The sequence below is a fragment of the Aedes albopictus genome, chromosome 3 (assembly GCF_035046485.1).
Source record: "Aedes albopictus strain Foshan chromosome 3, AalbF5, whole genome shotgun sequence".
NCBI classification, from domain to species: Eukaryota; Metazoa; Arthropoda; class Insecta; order Diptera; family Culicidae; genus Aedes; species Aedes albopictus.
The window spans coordinates 195,108,411-195,124,171 of NC_085138.1; the positions used below are offsets into that span (position 1 = coordinate 195,108,411).

At 43.3% G+C, this 15,761-nt stretch overlaps 1 protein-coding gene across 1 annotated transcript in view; it reads left to right on the plus strand.

Annotated features, from left to right (window-relative positions):
* LOC115261473 (protein suppressor of hairy wing) overlaps nt 1-15,761 on the plus strand; it is a 40,439-nt gene that overhangs the window by 682 nt on the left and 23,996 nt on the right. The gene's annotated exons all lie outside the window — the stretch shown is intronic.

The following is a 15,761-nucleotide window of genomic DNA, read 5'->3' on the forward strand; positions in this document are numbered from 1 at the left end:
CCTTACATCCAAGCTTATTTAGGGTGATGTTCAAATAAGCAATTGTACGAGATGTTCGGATCAGCTGATCGCTCATTTCATGAATGCAAATGTGAAATTGTAAGGAATGAACAAAAGAGTAAACATCTGTTTGACACTAATGAAAGTTCGATCGAGTCAAATTTGGTTAACCAGGGGCCTGAAGCATAATGAAAATTTTACTAATAATATTAGTCTTGTAGCTTGTAACTTGTAATTCTCTGTTGCATAAAAATACTACAAGTACAAGCTACAAGTCCAATACTACAAGTCGGTTGGACTTATATTATTAGTAGAATTCACAAGTGTATGTTGCATAAACAAACTCAAGTATAAAATATTAGCTGTGACTTGTACTTTTGATTACAAGTCTCAAAGGTCTTGTAAAATAATTTACAAGTTAGATTTAAAGTATTGCAGAAGTCATATTTAGTTTTGAATATATCGATTTACCATTTTGATGAACTCAAAAGATATTATTTATCTAACATGTCAACCTTAATTCCAGTTTTCGACGATTAAATTTGGCAATATGTATTCGAAACTCGTTGATTGGAGGTTCTTGGTAAAGCCATATATTATGGTCACTGCATAAGCACAGGTAAAGTTGCAGATGCGAAATAAATTTGAATCAATTGCTTGTATTGCGTATCATTAAGCTAATCAAGAGGTACAATATACATACACTAACTCGAATCGAGTTGCGACATATAAAAGTAGCTAAAAGCTCATTTTTTGCATCCCAGATCACTTCGGATTTTAACAAGAAGCATAATACATGTTGCTAAATTTTAACACATTGTTTTTCAACCAGTACTATAAAATCTTTGGGACATTTTACTAAAAATCTAGGTACTTGCAGTGCCATACTTGGTAAAAAAATATTTCGTTAGAGCGGTCGAAATTAATCCAAACAGCATATGCTTTTCTTCATGTATCGCATAAAGAATGCAAAACTTCGGAATAAATGAAGGGGTTACGTACAAAAGGCTGAAACACGAAAGGCTGAAATGACAAAAGGCTGAATTACGAAAGGCTGAATCACAAAAGGCTGAAAATGTCAAAAGGCTGAAATAACATAAGGCTGAAATAATGATTCGACTAGTTTTCAAACGGCGAGCCTAAAGGCAGTCATACGAGCCTAAAGGCAACACTAACATCACAGACAAACAGACATAACACTCTATTTATTCATATCGTACACTGATATATTGATCTTTATAAAAATTTGCTAGTTGGCCGACCCCTTAGCCCTGACACTTACATTGGTTTTGCTTGAGTTTTACATTTGACGCACACTACCTCTCATTGGTTGATGGTTCATTGGACGAACATGCTTCCGTTACTATGTTCGAAATCGGAAAGCGTTAGGACTGTTTTTCCGCGCTAAAGTATGCATTATTGATCGCCTACATAACTATGACAGTATTTCTCCAAAGAATAGCATATATTTAAAAGAAGGAAAAATCTCTGATCACATTGTTGGCAGCTGTAATGGCAACCAATCTCCATAACAGCATGACTCGAAAGAATAGCTCATGCTCAAAGAAGGAAAAATCTCCAATTGAAATATTATCAGTCATTTTTTGTGTTAGTTGGTATGCACTCTTCACTAAGCACATTCTATGACGAGGACTCATATATGTAGCCGATCTGGTTAGCGAACGAGTAGTCATGCTGAGGGTGATGGGTTCGATTCTCCCTCGGGCCAGAAACTTTTTGTAATGGAAAATTCCTTGACAACCGCGGGCATAAAGTATCTTCCTGTCTGTCACACGATATATGTACCAATGCAAAGTGGTCATTGGCAGAGAAGGCTCTCAATTAATAACTGTTGAAATGCGTATATAAGCTGAAAGCAGGCTTTGTCTCAGTTGGGACGTTACGTCAGAAAAAAAAAGAAGAAGAAGTACTATAACTCATTTCCTGCATTTTTGCAATTTCAGCCTTTTGTGCATTCAGCCTTTTGAAATTCAGCCTTATGTTACTTTCAGCCTTTCGTGTTCAGCCTTTTGTGCATTCAGCCTTTTGAAATTCAGCCTTTTGTTAGCATCCCAAATGAAGTTATTTCCGGATGTTACGCAGAAAATGCAGAAAATAAACAAGCATCAACTGCCATTTCAAATTAATAGTGAACTGTCGGATGAATTTTGACAGGTAAATGAACCAAAACAACTTGCATTTTCATGGTCACTAATATTTCAAGTGCTAATAATATTAGTGGAAAATTGAGCCTTTATGCAACACAAATTATTAGCACTTGTAATATTAGTACTTGTAACTTGTAACTTGTAGCTAATATTATTAGCCCGATTATGCTACAGGGCCCAGATGTTTGAGCATACACAGATAAAAATAATGAGATTTACACGTCATGTAAACTTCATTTTACTCATGTAAACTTAATGTTGTGATGGTTTACATGATATATCATGTAAATTTATGTTATATGTCATGTAAACTCTCAGAGTCATGCTGAATTACATGACATATAATGGAAGTTTACATGATATTTCATGAACTTTACATGATATGTCATGTAAACTTCTGTGATATCCCACGCTCCAATTATGTGCATCATATGTCACAGAATTTCACACTTGTTACAACTGTTTTCTTTCAGCAGTCCCGTAGTGTGCAATTCCGATTGCCTCTCGCGGGGGAAATGCCGTGCTCGGTGCCGCACGTCTGATGCGCCTGATGTTCGACCGATGAAAGAGGACGAGTCATGGCCAACCATGCGCTGGTCGGCCTCGCACTGACAGTTGGGTGTTAGGCGTTACTTAGAAGGTATTGCGCACTGTCCGTTAGCAGATTGAGGCATGGTACTCTGCACGTGCATCACACACCACACATCCTCCTCCTCCTCTAAAAAAAAAATCAGCCAAATCTATATATATACCCAGGTAACCAGTAAGCAGTTGGAATGCGCCTTTACAGCAGGTCAAAAAATGAAAATAAGCCGTATATGCACCATAAGTGCTGCTTAAATGCAGGTTTTGGCCCAATATACGGCTGATTTAATGCTTATCTCTCAGACTATCGAAAATGAAAACGAAAATATGTGTATAGTTCCACACTTCTTATCTCGCCAACTTTCTATCTCTCTCCCATTTTTCTTTTCTTCACTTTGCGCTTCAAAAAGAGGTAATTCATGCAATTTTGAATGTGCTGGACAGTATTTTTTGCTAGAAGATCCCAAAAGATCGTGCATTTGAAATGCTACGCAACAGCTGTCACATTTGCAGTAGCAGTTCAGTTGCTAATTTAGTGCAGTTTAGCAGTTGAACTGCTATGATAGAGCAGAAAGCAGGTGGAATGAAGATATAATGCTGAAATACGGCTTGTTTAAATGCTTAGTGGTTACCTGGGTATATATATATATTGTCGGGCCGCCACCAAACCGGACGTCCAATACTCAAGTAGCGACGCGACCCAACTCGCGACGTTTTTGAAACATGTCAAAAGTAGTGCGCATTCTTCCCATTGTTGTCAGCAACACAGCGAACTAGATGCGAAACAATTGCGACACTTGTGGACCAAAAAACTGCCATTTTTTGATTGAATGTCTGTTTTGATTCCAACCGGATAGACAATATAAAAATGGCTTTGAAGTCCCCTTGAGCATAGAATAAGAATACCAAAAAATGCCCACTCTGCTGATGCCCGGGGGGACACTACCGCAGCGCTATCTGCAGATGAAAGTTCAACCTTCATGCGCTAGTGTGCGTTACTGAATGTATGCGGATACCAAAACATACGCACACCACATTCTATTATGACAAATCACGAACACTGTTACAGAAAGCTTCCACCTTGATGCGATTAGAGAACGCCACTTGCCTTGTCGCTAGATGTTTACATAGAAAAAAGAAAGAAATAAAACCAATCTAGAGTGCGGTGCTGCAATGACCTCAACAGTTGTCAAACCACCACAACTGGGCAAGACTAAGTTTGCCGGGTCAGCTAGTACTTGATAATATCTATATGCTGTTGGATTTTTTTTTTTTGATCTTGTATTCGTACAGTTAGCGTCCTTATGCTTCTAAATCGCATCATCTTATTAGGTGAGGGTTCAATTTCTCTCAGTTCAATACTGGGATCAAAAAAATGCAAAGCTTGTTCATTTCTTAAACGATTCCTTACCAGAATTTTCCACGTATCGAGATCAGTGCTGCAATTTTCTCCGTTTTGGTTTTTCTGTCAAAGTTGCTTTCCGATCAGAAACACGGGAGCGAAATGAAATAGGTACTCACACTCGCACGCAGCGTGCTGAAAGCGAGAGCTGACAGGGCTAAATTTCCATTCAATTTTCTGTAGTTGAGTGTTTTCACCCGTGCTAACGTATAGGGCACTCACTCTCACAACCCACCGCTTGAGACGAATGGCCTTTCAGCATGAGTAGTGTGTGGATGATTGGGAATTGATCTTGTTGGGTCGCTCACGAATGGAGCTCTCGGACTCTGTCAGTTCTCACATCGAGGGACTGAAAAAGACCGCCGCAGTCATTCACTTTCGGCTGAAAAACAGGCACTGAGACTGACATTTTGCAGGACTGATCGAGCTAGGTCAAGCATGTTCTCTGTGCACTACTCACTAATGGAAAGCATTCATTTACTCCAATTGAGAATATAAATGTGCCCGGCACATAGAAGGAATGAAGACTTTTTTTCCTCGATATCAGACACCATAACGACCTTCCAAAATGATTATTTGTAAAATTGTATAGATAGTGTTCATCAAAAGTTTAAAGCGGAACTATTCAATCAATTCCAAACAAAAAACGATGTGTTCGCTTCATTTTTTTTATTAGTTCACTCGCAACAGGCATGTTTTTTCCTGAATAAAACACACTTATGACGCTTTAATATCCTTATTTCAAGAATAAAAGAAATTTGTTTATTTCCCTCTAGTTAATCGTCTAATCACTTTGGTACTCTTCAAAAGCACCTTTGTTGTCACCAGCCAACATCAAATCATCGAGATGGTTCTCCAAACCACCCTTCCTCAACTCTGCCATTAAAGTACTCCGCGCTGGCGTTTTCCTACAGCGCTCCAGATGTTACCCACCAGACGAAACCAAATCATCCGGGTGGTTTCCAAAACCACCTCTTCGAATCCACAATCGAAGAACTCCGGCGCTGTTCTACAGCGCCTTCGGCATCACCAGCCGAAACCAAATCATCCGGGTGGTTATCCAAACCACCTCTTCGAATCCACAATCGAAGAACTCCGGCGCTGTTCTACAGCGCCTTCGGCATCACCAGCCGAAACCAAATCATCCGGGTGGTTTTCCAAACCACCTCTTCGATTCCATAATCGAAGAACTCCGGCGCTGTTCTACAGCGCCTTCGGCATTGCCAGCCGAAACCAAACCAATCCAATCGAGCTCCATTCAAATCATCCGTGCGCTTTTGTTGACGTATTGAAGCAAGCCGGTGTGATCAATTGAAACCAAAAACAATCGATCCAAAAAAACGCTCTCGTTGCGTGTCGGACTGCATCTTGTACAGTTTATCACATTTTTCTTGCACTCGCTTACCTTAACTCGTCAAAGTGTCCCGATTTTTCACTTTATTTATTGCGAAAACTCGCAATAAACCTGGCAGGTTCGCCATTGTGCAATTCCGATTGCCTCTCGCGGGGGAAATGCCGTGCTCGGTGCCGCACGTCTGATGCGCCTGATGTTCGACCGATGAAAGAGGACGAGTCATGGCCAACCATGCGCTGGTCGGCCTCGCACTGACAGTTGGGTGTTAGGCGTTACTTAGAAGGTATTGCGCACTGTCCGTTAGCAGATTGAGGCATGGTACTCTGCACGTGCATCACACACCACACACGTAGTAGAACACAAGGTTGATTGGGACAGCTTTAGCTGCAATTGGTTTATTTTGTAAGTTTCATTTCATTAGGTTAACGCATTTGTACTTACAATTTTAACAGTGTCTCCGTACTATTCCTTTAGTTTTAACAAATTTAGCATGTAGTATATGTGTTTGTGTAGCTAGATTTAAGAATTCACATTAGGTAGGTTACAAATAGTAGATTTTAGGTTTTACACTTACTTCTAGGTTTTTCTAGTTCACTTTAGGTTATACAAACAATTTTAGATACTACTTTCAAATAATAAGGGTAATACAGTATAAATTTCCTTTTTAGTAATATTAACTACGGTACTCAACTTTTAGCTCTTTACCACAATCTGCTACGTAATGGTTACTGACACTTCATCCACCTTCTGTCAGCTTTCCAATTTCTGACATTTCAGGCGCGTACACCGTATTCATAGCCTCCCTGTGGAAACTTTCATCCGTTCCGCGCCGAGGGGTTCTCGTCGTCACATCCCCCCACCCGTAAACGATCCTGGTCATCATCCGGTTTACTTCCATCTAAGACGTCGAGCAACGCCAACTTCACAACTGGTCTCCGTAGTAAACCATTCGCCGTTCGCACCCATGCTTGCCGCACTCGTCCATCTTTGCCGTGCACGACTTTCTCCACTATCCCTCTCATCCACTGATTCCGTACCGCTCCATCGACTATCAGCACTAGATCTCCTTCAGCTACCTCCTTCACTTCTTCGAACCACTTCGATCGTCTGGATATTACTGGCAAATATTCCCTAATCCATCTCCTCCATATCCCATCCGACAGATGCTGTGCCAGCTTCCAACCATTTCTCAACGTCGCTTGATAATCCGTAGGTAATACTGGCTTCTGTTTCACTCCGCTTGAGCTTCCTAATAAGAAGTGGTTCGGAGTTAGAGATTCCTGTTCAGCAGACTCTAGCGGTATGTAGGTCAGCGGACGCGAATTGATCATCGCTTCTGCCTCGATCACCACCGTCTCCAAAACCTCATCGTCTGGCCGCCTCTGATTGTCCAGAATACCGGAGATTGACACCTTGACAGACCGAACCATTCGTTCCCATGCCCCTCCCATATGAGGAGCTCCAGGCGGGTTGAACGACCAACGGGTCGTAGTGTTGGTAAACGTGAACGCTAGGTGATGAACCAGCTCTTCGGTCTCTCTCCGCAGTTGATTACTTGCACCAAGAAAGTTAGTGCCATTGTCACTGAATATTTCTACTGGTGCTCCACGCCGTGACACGAATCTTCTCACTGCCATAAGGACAGACTTGTTAGAATCCCAAAATGGCCGCCACAATGGCCGACTTTGGCACCTACTCACGATTTCGAGCGCACAAATCTCTTTGCAAACAAAACCAGCGCAACTGATCTTCTTATTTTAAGCTTGTTACAAGTGAGCAAGAATAGAATAATAAAATGCTCTGTTGTTTGAAGCTTGCTTCTTGAGATTTGTGCGTCTGAAGTTCTGATGCACTGTTGAAGCGGGATTCCAAGACGTTTGTCCATAACGCATGATTCCTTGGACAAACTGTGTACAACTTCAAGGTGCACCGCACGAATCGTCAAGCAAGTGAAAAGTGCTATCCATCGTTTGACGTTGCTGCGGCCGACTTTCACAAATACTGGACCAAAATAGTCAACGCCCACGAACGTGAACGGCCGGACATAGGGTGTGACTCGCACTTTGGGCAGCGGTGCCATAGAAGGCGGATTAGGAGCAGCTCGGCGAAACCGGCATGCCATGCAGGAATTCACCACGTTGAACACCACTGACCTTAGTCGTGGAATCTCGTAGAGCTGGCGCATCTCATTGACAACCGTTTCACGGTTGCGGTGTTGCAGGCGACGGTGGTAGTAATCGACAAGAAGAAAAGTTATGCGATTTTTACGAGGAAGTATCACCGGGTACTTAGTGTGAAACGCCATCCAATCGGCATTTTCCAGGCGACTTCGTTTCCGCATCACTCCTGTGTCGTCAAGAAACGGACAGATCTTGTACAGTGAACTGGATTTCGGTAGGACCTCATGAGTATCCTCTGATCTCCCTTTTGTCTTCTTAAGCGACTGTATTTCAGAGGCGAACGACTCTGCTTGTGCTTGGATCCACAACGATCTCTCGGCTATCAGCATTTCCTCTTGCGACAGGGCTTCTAGATTTCGCTCTTCGTTTCTTCGAGATCGGTGGATATTCTCGATGAACCGGTGTACATAAGAAATGGTGCGGTGTAGTTTCTCCCATTTACTAAACCTAGTGGCGTCCACTAGCAACGGCTCTATTTCATTGTGAAGATTACATGGTATCACCTCTTCCTCCGTTGAATTGATATGCTCAACTTCACGCGGCCAGAATGCCTCCGGTTGTTTAAGGAATGCTGGACCTTGGAACCACCGGCTTTCTGATTGGATGTCTGGTCCAGTTCCCCATTTCGTGGCGTCATCCGCAACATTTTGTTTCGTAGGTATTTTACGCCATTCACTAACGTCTGTCATCGAAAGTATTTCGCCGATCCTGAATCCCACGTACTGATGGTATCGCCGCTGATCCGACCGAATCCAGGCGAGAACGGTATTGGAGTCGGACCACAGAACACGTTTCGTTACAGGGAGAGCGTGCATTGCTATTACACTATTGAGCAGGCGAGATCCCAGAACTGCAGCCTGGAGTTCAAGGCGAGGTATCGTCAGCATTTTCAGAGGAGCAACTTTGGATTTTGCCGCCACAAGGCTAACGGCTGGACCTTCTGGTGTATCTACTCGAAAATACACTACGCACGAGTACGCGGACTGGCTTGCATCGACGAATGTGTGAACCTGCAACTTGGAGTAGCTGTTTTCTCTGGCTCCGTTGAGGTAACAACGGGGTACACGAAGAGTGCTCAATTTCGGGATAAGTCCAATCCATTGTTTCCACTGCATCAGTACTGCTTCGGTAATCGGGTCATCCCACTCTATTCCGGTCGCCCATATGTCCTGCATCATGGTACGTCCATGAATCAGGAAAAATGAAATCAGTCCTAGCGGATCAAAGAAGCTCATGATTGTGCGCAATACTTCTCGTTTTGTAGGCACATGCGAATGTTCGAGAACATGGCATAAGTTGTCTGGAAGAGAGACTATAAACGTGAAGGTATCGCTGCTAGGAATCCACTTCATGCCAAGTACAGATTCAATCCGCTCGTCTTTCTCCACACAGATGTTCTTTTCTATTTCTGGTGATTCGTCTCCGACCTGTGCAGCTATCGCAGTTTCGTTGGATAGGAAGTTTCGGATTTCGAAACCACCCTCAGCATGTATAGCCTTTACCTGCCTTCCGATTTTTACCGCTTCTTCAGCTGTTCCAAAGCTGTCCAGGTAATCGTCTACATAATGACGATTAACGATGGCTTCTGCTGCTCGTGGATAGTTTGCCTCAAAATCTTTGGCGTTCAGATTTTTTATATATTGAGCGCTGCTCGGTGAACAAGCAGCTCCGAAGATGGCTACATCCATTACGTACGTTATCGGCTCTTCTTGCGGGTGATCTCAGAACAAGAACCTCTGGAACTGTCGATCTTGCTGCCGGATGAAGAAGCGATGGAACATTTCCCTAATGTCACCAGTTAGGGCAAACTGATACAATCGAAACTTTCCAATAACCGCTGGAAGAGATGTCAAATAATCTGGCCCTTTGAGCAGTGCGGAGTTTAGCGAGACTCCATCAACTTTGGCCGCAGCGTCCCAAATCATCCTCAGCTTACTTGGCTTCTTCGCGTTTATGACTATCCCCAACGGCAGATACCAGCACTGGTCAGCACCGGTAGTAGACAATTCGTGATGTGTTGCTTTGTGCGCATACTTCTTCAATTCGTAGTCTCGCACCTGCTGTCTGACACGTTCATACAGTGTTGAATCCTCATTCAGTCGCCTTTCCAAAGAACACATCCGCTTATACGCCATTCCGTAGCTGTTTGGAAACCGTACCTCATCGACCTTCCACAGTAGTCCCGTCTCGAAAGCGCTGCCGATTCTTTTGGTGGTTGTCTGCAGCAGCATTTTCGCCCGTTGGTCCTCCTTGGATTCCAAGTGCGTAGTATGATGCGTTACGCCAGTATTGTCCAGTGTGATATAGTCGCGAACCAACTTGTTGAGCGCTTGCTCTTGATCGGTCCATCCTTCAAATGAAGCCCGCACACGACAGCCGAGACTGGTGGCATCGTTGCGCATCCGTAGATGCTCCACCCGATGCGACTCTTGGCGGCGATCGGCTCTACCCATCTCCCTTCTCTAATTTTCAACGGTACGGTGAGCTTCAAGTTGTCAAGTCCAATCAAGAGTTTAGGCGACACCTTCTCGTAGCTTTTTATTGGCAAACCTCTTAGATGTGGATAACGGCTGCACATCTCTTCGTAACATACCGATTGTGATGGAAGCAGCAGTCCACCCACAGTACGAGCGTTGCACAATTGGTACTGCTTCGCCGATCCTTCTGCAGAAATTTCAGCGCTAATCCGTCTTGAGTTTGGTTCACTACGCTTTATATTCCCAGTCCACTGTAAATTCAGAGATTCTGTTGGCCCTGCTAGTCCAAGCTGATCAGCCACGGCGTCCTCCAACAGCGTAATCTTGGACCCTTCGTCAACGAACGCGTAGACGCTTACCTTGCAATCCTTTCCATACAGCGTTACCGGAATTATTCTGAACAGAGGACCCTCACTCCCAACGGATTCGCTCAGATGACTCGTAGATACCGCTGTGTCAGCAGATACGGACGGTGAATGCAACAGTTGATGATGTTTTAACCGGCAATCGTTGACACCACATTCCTTTGCGGTTTTACACGGCCATCTGCCATGGAAGTTCAAACACGATCGGCATACACCGCTCTGCTGCACCACGTTCAACCTTCCACAAATGTCCATCGCTTTGAATCGACTGCATTCCGCTACTCGATGTCCTTCCGTATGGCATACTACGCATGGCTTCTTTGGAGTCCGGAAGCCTGGATTACTGCTATTAGCTAGTTCGCTTCTCATGGACTCCACGTGTGTCTGCACAAAGGTTCGCTCCTTACTCATCTGGGTTTGTCTCGGTACTTTCTCAATACACGGAAAATCATCTGCTACGTCATATGCAAGCTCGACCAGCGTTGACATGAACTGTGCAAATGTACTCAGGTCCACGTCGAGTCGCATGCTTTTATATGCTGACCACTTTAGCTTGTAGTCAACCGGCAACTTCCCAACTAGATCATGCAGCAATGATGGGTTGGTTAGATGCGCCTGCTATCCAGCATTCTTTAAATGTTGCACCAGGTTATCCACTACAAGGCCGAATTCTATGATCCCATCCAAGTCATTGGTCCTTAGCGCAGGCAGCCGACGTACTCGCTCTGTCATTGAGCGAATAAGCGTCTCCGGTCGCCCGTATCGCATCTCTAAAGTACAGATTACGTGTGGAACACTGGAAGGACAAAGCAGTCTGCTGCGAACTGCTTCAAGCGCTGGTCCCTTCAAACATCGTTGAAGACGAATCAAATTTTCGTCTTCGGAAAATCCGCAGGTGGATGTCGACCGGCGAAAGTTGCTAATCCAGATCGGCCACTCTTCTGGATTGCCCGAAAAGGTTGGTAAATCCTTCCCCATCACCTGTCTAGCAGCCAGTTGACGGTTTGTTGGACCATCCCCGTAATCTTCGCTGTAGTTCTCTTGGCTACCAGACACAGCATTCTTCGGAATCGGCTGTTCTAGCATGTTATCAACTCCTGCTTCGCTTTGGTCGGCTTCCGCTTGACCATCTCGTTCATCGACCATCCTTCGGTTTTCGGCTCCAGAAGGACCCGCTGTATGCACTCTAACACTTCGACTTTCATGGTCACCACTTGTAGGCAACATCACTTCACTTAAACGGCGTTCATTTTCCCCTCTTTGACGAGCACTGCAACGATCGCGGTTTTCGAAACGTTGAACGCAATCGATTCCACTGAACAACAGCTTCGGATTATGATTACCAGCAGTGGCATGGGTTCCGGAAGCTCCCCCCACTTTCAGTTGCTCAAACTCATCCACAAAATTTCGTTTAGCGAAAATATTAGTGTGAGCTTGCTGATCTCTGGTTGCCTGACTATTTATCGTATGTGTAGGGAGGATTGAAGAAGAAACAGCTTTATTTTGCGTTGTTAGAGGGGGGTGATCTAAGCTCCTATCTGCCTTAATATTAGATATTGGTGGGTTGTTAGTTTTTCTTCGTGGAATACTTGTTTTGGGCCGTTGTTATAGTCGACTGCTAACATGAACTGCTTTACCGGTTCCGCTGTCTGCTGCGCCGATTTTGATAGCCAATCCTGTACTCTGTCCTTAGAGCCGATATCCGTTCCGATCGAACTACCCCTGCTGCTGCCGTACTCGGATGCCTGACGAATCAGCTTTACCTTCTCTTCCTCGGACTGTCTTCGGATTGCCATCTGTTGCTTTTTGTACTCACGTTCTAGTTCGATTTTCCTTTTCAGAGCAGTTTTCGCTTCGGCGATCCGTTTCGCCTCGATCGCCAACTCCTTCTCTCGCAATTCTTCCTCAAGCTTCCGTTCGAGGTCCTGAAGCTCCTTTTCCGCTGCCAACTCTTCTTCTCGTATCTTCTGCTGTTCTTCTACGGCCTTCAGCTCCAGTTCCAGTCGAATTCGAGCGCTTGATGTAGTACTTGGCTCGCCTTTCTTCGACCTTCGACTGACCTTGCTACCTCCGGTAGACGATTTCGTACCCACCTTCTTCGAAGGAACGACAAGATTTTCCAAACGCTCTACCGTTTCCTTTGGTTTAGCGCCTTTTTTATTCGATTCCGCCGCATCAGATCCGAGAGCCTGCAGATCGGTCATTGCGCCTTTGGGGAGTACGCAGGATGCACATTTCCAACCCCGATCCTGAACGGTAGCATCAACTTTAACACAAGAATAATGATGCCATTCGTGGCAGGCGTCACACGCCACCATGTCGTCGTGTTCGTCGGGCATTGTGCATGATGCACAATTTCGTGTCACCTGCGAATCATTCCCCTTATCCGCCATTGTTTGCGGTGTTAAAATTCTAAAGGATGTTACAACTGTTTTCTTTCAGCAGTCCCGTAGTAGAACACAAGGTTGATTGGGACAGCGTTAGCTGCAATTGGTTTATTTTGTAAGTTTCATTTCATTAGGTTAACGCATTTGTACTTACAATTTTAACAGTGTCTCCGTACTATTCCTTTAGTTTTAACAAATTTAGCATGTAGTATATGTGTTTGTGTAGCTAGATTTAAGAATTCACATTAGGTAGGTTACAAATAGTAGATTTTAAGTTTTACACTTACTTCTAGGTTTTTCTAGTTCACTTTAGGTTATACAAACAATTTTAGATACTACTTTCAAATAATAAGGGTAATACAGTATAAATTTCCTTTTTAGTAATATTAACTACGGTACTCAACTTTTAGCTCTTTACCACAATCTGCTACGTACACGCAAAAACGGCCTCGCTCAAAAATGTGTTCGGCCTGCACATTTTTAGTAAACATCCATGCCGCACATGACTGTGTTCGAAACACACATTTTTTTTAAATTGCTCGTACGCTCATATGATCATGTATTTTGCAATAATTTCGACATGGCAACCTCACTGGGTTTATAAACCACCTTCAAATACCGAAAAATATTGATATTTTGCAAAAATGTGAGCGTGCGAGCAATTTAAAAAAATGTGTGTTTCCAACACAGTCCCTGTGCGGCATGGGCGCTACTCAAAAATGAGAGCTTTTATTTTAGAGAGTAATGGTTACTGACACTTCATCCACCTTCTGTCAGCTTTCCAATTTCTGACATTTCAGGCGCGTACACCGTATTCGTAGCCTCCCTGTGGAAACTTTCATCCGTTCCGCGCCGAGGGGTTCTCGTCGTCACAACACTCTTTTTTCGATCTGTGTAGATTTGTTTTAGGTAAAATTTTTGACGTTTTGGGTTAATGAGCCATTTTACAAAATAGCACTTTGAAAATGGCTCGATGAGTGCCCCAGCCGTGGACCCAGCCCTTATTCTTTTGGAGCTTAGTGCAGTTGATACCAGATCAGATCACTCACGGAGGAGCAACCATTATCACATACAGTCAGTCTAAGCAAACCCTAATAAACCAACACCATACACCGACCGTAATGTAGACGGTTCAACAATACCGCATACTGTTCGAATTGTATCTCGAATGGGTGGTTAAGCACATTTTATGGTTATCGTTTATGCGGGAAGCTAAACTAATTTTATGTGGCATTACACTTTATACTCATTTCTAGTTGAATATTGATAAATTATTAGTTTACTGAAACAATTTGAAGACTGCTTTAATTCTTCATTGGAGTTGGAATATTTTTTTACTTATTCGTTTATTTAGAAGGCTCGGGTGCCACATAGGCATAACTGTTCATTTTTACATTGGTTTTAAATTTCACAATGTTTTACCTTTTTTATTGCCTTAACTATGTTAGTTCGGGGAGCCCACCCAAGAAACAGAGATAGCACAGACAAACAGACGTCTCGCTCTACTCCTCATCGTTACCCTTTTTAGCGGATAGTTCTATTTTGCAGATCTCAAATCGCTCAGCCACGGCACTCGCATCTTTTTCGCTTCTGTTTGACGTTTGCTCACTACTGCCACCTACTGAGTGGTTTGCGTAACACAGCCTGGTTTCTTAAGCTAGAGTGTACTTTAATACCCCGGACAGACATATGATACGAGTGTGATTCCTGTACAACGGTACGCAGTGTCAAGAAAATTTTAACAAGACTGACTTGAACTGAGAGAATTTTCAGTATGGCACTCATTTCAAGCGCAATTGTACAGTGATTCTTGTATCACATGTGTGTCATAAGTATAAAATTGTTTGTTCAACTCTTATACAGCTAAAATATTTGTTGGGCAAGTACTCGTAGCCGTTTCGAGGTTAGAGATAACCAAAATTCAAAATTGGGAAGGAGAGATTTAGGGGTCTTAAACTAAATTATTTGCTAATTCAAACTAAAAACATTGATGGAACACAATAAATGTCCTGATCTGCAACGGATAAATAAAGAGGACTTAATCGGTAGACAACGACGAGAACAGGACAAACGGAAAGGGACGACAACGGACGACAACAGTCAGGGGCGAACAACAAATGGTGGACAACGAGAACAAGCAACGTACACATCAAACTTTGAGATCAACAGTTTACAAACACTAATCAATCAGATTCATTTAAATATTCCAAATCAAGGCCTGCAAACACTTCTCTAACGCGTTTCCAATGTTTTCCTCGCACCCGGAGAATTTCATGTAGCTCAGATCTGACCTCACAATTGACAAGAAACACGATGTTAACTAATTCACGGTTTATTGAAGAAAGAGAAAGAGTTCAGGTACAGGGGTGGTATATATAATGGGATTCAAATTCTCATAGCCTACTTATGGGTCTATTACTAATTCTAATTTCTTACACCCCCTCTTAGACCCAGTGTGTATCGATACTTCAGAAAAGCTGGACCAGGTACCCAACAAACATTTTTGCTGTACAATAGTGGAACAAACCACTCTTAACCCACCATCAGTCGCTTGCGTGTACTGAGTACACGCATCTCAGAAAAATGCAAAAAAATAATCGAAATTCGCACCAAATTGAACCGGGTGTTGGTCCTATTCCAAGATCCACTCTTCTTCTTGTTAGTAAGACAGAAAAAAATGAAAAAATGCACGGAAAGTACTCGAAAAATACGTAATTCTAACCTCACATTTTGAATGTGTACTCAGTACACCGGCGCGACCGCTGGTGTAACTTTTTTGTGAACCAGACCGTTACACGAGCGGTCGCGTCGTGTACTCAGTACACGGCATACGCTTTCAATTG